Source organism: Bufo bufo, chromosome 3 (genome assembly GCF_905171765.1).
Source record: "Bufo bufo chromosome 3, aBufBuf1.1, whole genome shotgun sequence".
NCBI lineage: Eukaryota > Metazoa > Chordata > Amphibia > Anura > Bufonidae > Bufo > Bufo bufo.
The window spans coordinates 51,772,228-51,776,614 of NC_053391.1; the positions used below are offsets into that span (position 1 = coordinate 51,772,228).

The following is a 4,387-nucleotide window of genomic DNA, read 5'->3' on the forward strand; positions in this document are numbered from 1 at the left end:
AGATTCCTGGATTGGTGAAAGGAAATCGGAACTGTACCTGCCCAGCATGGAGTTGCACATGTGGCTTGGCGTTCCGGTAAAGTGATTGCGCATGTCAGGAAACCGAGCAAGGAGAGAGCGATCATGTGATACACACCAGGTCACATGACGCTGACTCCTTAGCGACGCTAGAACAACAATACCTGGTAAGTGAGGTATGCGGTCATGTGATCAAAAAAGACACATGATTGCCATCGCCACAGAAACCATATAAACAAAAAGAGCTGCATATAAAACTCAATGTAATCGCCGCCTGCAAAGTTATGATTGCCTAATTGGTAACGGACGGACCCTGATAAGTGCACGAGAGGCAAGGACTCACACCATATAAAATGGGGTAGTTGTTTATATGTAGATCAACTGCACGATTGTCAATTTGCATTTTAGCATATCGCTGCTATGGATTGCCTTTTTGATTTAAAGAGGACCTTTCACTTGTAAAAACTATGTGAACGAAGTATACTGACATATAGAGCGGCGCCCGGGGATCTCACTGCACTTACTATTATCCCCGGGAGCCACTCCATTCTCCCGTTATGCCCTCCGGTACCTTTGCTCTGTAAGTTATAGTAGGCGGTGTCTTCCCTTGTCCTGTGGGCGTCTCCTTCTCCTAGGCTGCAGCGCTGGCCAATCGCAGCGCACAGCTCACAGCCTGGGAGTTGTTTTTTTTTGCCATTTCCCAATGTTTTGGAGCCTCCCCAAATAAAAATAAAAAATTTAAATTATGTAAAATAAAACTAAATTTTATTTAAAAAAAACACAAAACCAGTGTTGGCTTCCGCCTCTTCCACCTACACAGCCATGTCCACCTCCTCCTCCACTCGGATCTCCCCCTCCTGGTTCAAGATTATTATTTGTTATATTGGCAGATTAGAAAAGTATACAGGCCGCAGCCTGCCATTGTTATTATCCGGATGTTTAATATATGAAAGCGAGAGCCGTGCATTAATGTGAGCTGCTTAATGAAACGTCATGTGCAGGTGAAGCGCGTGGTATTCCAGCCTGAAAACATGTGTTACATTTTAACAGTCTGAAAAATCACTTTACTAAAGCAAAGGTACTAAAAATATACATCTGACTGAAACAAACGTTTCCAGCAATAACACTAAATGTCTGTGGAAAAAATCTGGAATGCTGAACATCTAAGACAAAGCCCACGTCTGGAATCCATAAGAGATGCAGTGTTTTCACAATTTGCCTCATTTTATTCATTTCTCTTAAGTCTAAAATGATTCCTCTTCGTTTGTGCTGACAATTTGTTATTTTCCATCTCAGTGACTTCTGTCTGATTACATTAATGTGTCTCCTCCAGAACGGTGGCGGATGATATGAAAGAGAACTTCCATTTTTTGTGGAACTCCGTGAAAATACAACTAGAGATGAGCGAATCGAAGTTGACAAAGTGAAATTCGATCCGAATTTCAGGAAAAATCCGATTCACACCGAATCCGAATTTCCTCACGCTCCGTAGTAACGAATCACATTTTTCCCTAAAATGGCTGCTGCACATATGAAGACAGGATGGCGGAAGAGTTTGATACATTTGTCTGTCAAGATCTCTCTTTACAGTCAGTGAACGGGAACATCATTTATGGCAAGGATATGCAAACATCTACCGATGGGGTGTTAACCCTCAGAAATAGGTCATCGGCACGAAGGAGCAGTCATTTTCACAGCTCGAGGTATCCTCCCGGGAGCTTGACCTCTGCAAGTCGACGGCCTGCATTGAGAAGCTTGTCTAAAAGAAAAATCCTGCAGTGCACCCCCTTGGAGGAAACTCTTGATTCGGCACAGGCTGCTTTGCTCCTTCAAAAATAATGGACTCTGTACAGAGTTACACCGATGTATAATTTCTCATACACCAGACTGAAAGAGTATTCCAAGCACCTGTCTGCCCACATAGCTGCCGAGAAGCAGAAGGTTCTTGCCATTGAAGTGGGCTCAGAGCTGAACCTAAAAGCCAAATTTTCCTGTTTTCCTGGACTCAAAGGAAAGGACAGAGATCCACTGGCTGTGCTCATACAGATTTCATCAAAGCCTCCACTCACCAAGGCAAGCACAGAGGACTGGATTGTGTGGACAGGTTGGTTCTGCGGGACGTACACAGAGGACGATCTATTGGAGGTGTTACCAGAGACATTTACTTGCCTCCCGCTCTTCCTGTATAACGGCTCCGAGGCGCTCACGGCCATCGTAAGGAAGTGGTTCCAAAGAAACTTTGACTGTTGTTTCGGTAAGCTGTTGATCAGCTCTCAGGACCTTACATGGCTAGCAGCGATGTGGACCGGGTATGACGTGTCTGGATCAGTGTTGGCAACAGAGCTTGTTTTCTCTGTGCCCGTCGAACCTCGCATGGACATTTCTTATGCCATCCACGCAGAGGACTTCAAGACTTTATGGAATGATATTCATAAATCAAAGGACCAGGTCACGTGGAAGGCAGAGGACAATTTATTCCAATGTCTTTACTCGCAGTTCTTCAGACACTTTAGAATCCACTTATCAGCAACCCAGCTCTTCAAGGTGACGGCATCTGTGGCATCAGCGCATTGTGAAGGAAAAGTGAAGTTCCTCAGTAAGGACTACCTAATCTGAGTGCTGGGATTCTTCACGGAGCTGGCTATCAATAACATCCAGTATTGAACACATGGACGACTCTTATCTCGGACCTTGTCTACAATGTTCAGAACCCCTCTGGATGTCTCACATGTCTTAGACATGATCCCTGCAGTGCTTACTACATGTTATACTGCTTCTTACCGTTCTGTTACAGCAGCTGTGAGACCTGCACATACTAAGGCTTATTTATGAAGATTTTTGGGTGTTGCCTGTATCGACCAGTTACCTTCCAGCTGTGATTGTGTAGCCTGCACTGTAGGAATGAGCTGGAGTTGGCTTTTTTGCTGTACTGTCCTCCAGTTATCAGCCATAACCCCATACATTTTATCATGATCAATATGCATTACCATCGTGGTCACCTCAACACTGGTCGTCAATCCATTCTTGTTGATGAAGCACTTTTTTTTACTTCAGTTTCTCTTTTAAATCTTGTGGTTTTGCCTCTTCTGTGCCTGCTGTGTCCTGTTTGTGAAATAAATTTTAAAAATTCTCCCCCGTTCAAAAAAAAAAGAATTGGCTTATGATTTGGTAGCCAAAAGCAGGAGTGGGTACAAAACACAGAAGATATGCAAATATTCCATTCAAGTGTCATCTCTGTTTTGAATCCACTCCTGTTTTTTTTGGCATTAGCAATACTGATGGATTACTGACCAAATGCTGACTGAGTGAAGGCGGATGCTCCACAGACAGGATCCGTTTTTTGGGGGCTTATTGTTCTGACGGATCAAAGGAAGGTAGAAAATAATCAGTGACGTCAACACAAACTTACTGCTGACACTCTCTCCACTCTGTCAGGGACGCTCTACTTGTATAAGCGTTTAATAGAACAGATTCTGTAGACATCTATGTGGAATCAGCTGGACGACGGTGTAAAAAGAGTGTGCTTCTTCTTGGCGCTAACATCGACCTGTAAGGCTGAGTTCATACTTGAGTTATTTGGTCAGTTTTGGCCCCGTAACTGCCCAAATAAGCGGTGTTCAGTGATTCGAAGAGCGACGTCATGTGCATGTCATACTGACTCATAGTATTACTTCTCTACCACAGCAGACTCCCTATGCGTGTTACTGCAAGGCAAAGTGTTCTACACCACTATAAGGGCTCTCTGCAGCCAGGAAAAAGGCGTTTTTTAACGCATTTTGATTTTGCCGCAAATAAATTGAGAGCGAAGCAAATTTTTTAAAAAAATTTGGCAAACTGTCCGAATCTAATTTTTTAAAAATTCACTCACCTCTAAATACAACGTTCAGTTTCCGATGAGATATATCATATACGAGACAGGAAGAAATGAGGTCAATAACATAGCTCCACCTCAGCTTCTCTGCCACTCATCCACCAGGAGCTGATGCTGCATATTCTTTTATCTCACATTTTTGTCATTTATTATGTCATGTGAAATTCTAGTTAGAATATATGATTAGCCACAACATCACACAGCAGCATCCAAGGACATTGCATTAGTTTGAGCTCCAGATGACCTCCTGGTTCATTCTGTGTATAGTTCCAGTGGACCTAGTGGTATCTACTGTGCCAGGCTCCAGATCCACCAGTATCTCCTAGTAGTATGGTCTCATCTACAGAAATCTGATTCTGTCACTCTTCATCTTGAAGGAAAGTCTCTTGTTCATGGTGATCTGATGTATGTTTCCTGGTGAGCTAGTGGTATAGTAGTATATGATTTACTTACCATGAGTGAGCAGGAAGAGAGAAGGAAGACGGCACGTGAATGTGC

The 4,387-nt window shown here is 43.4% G+C and overlaps 1 pseudogene; it reads left to right on the top strand.

Annotated features, from left to right (window-relative positions):
- Nucleotides 1-1,641: 1,641 nt before the first annotated feature.
- On the top strand, nt 1,642-2,682 carry LOC120993213 (annotated as a pseudogene).
- Nucleotides 2,683-4,387: the final 1,705 nt, after the last annotated feature.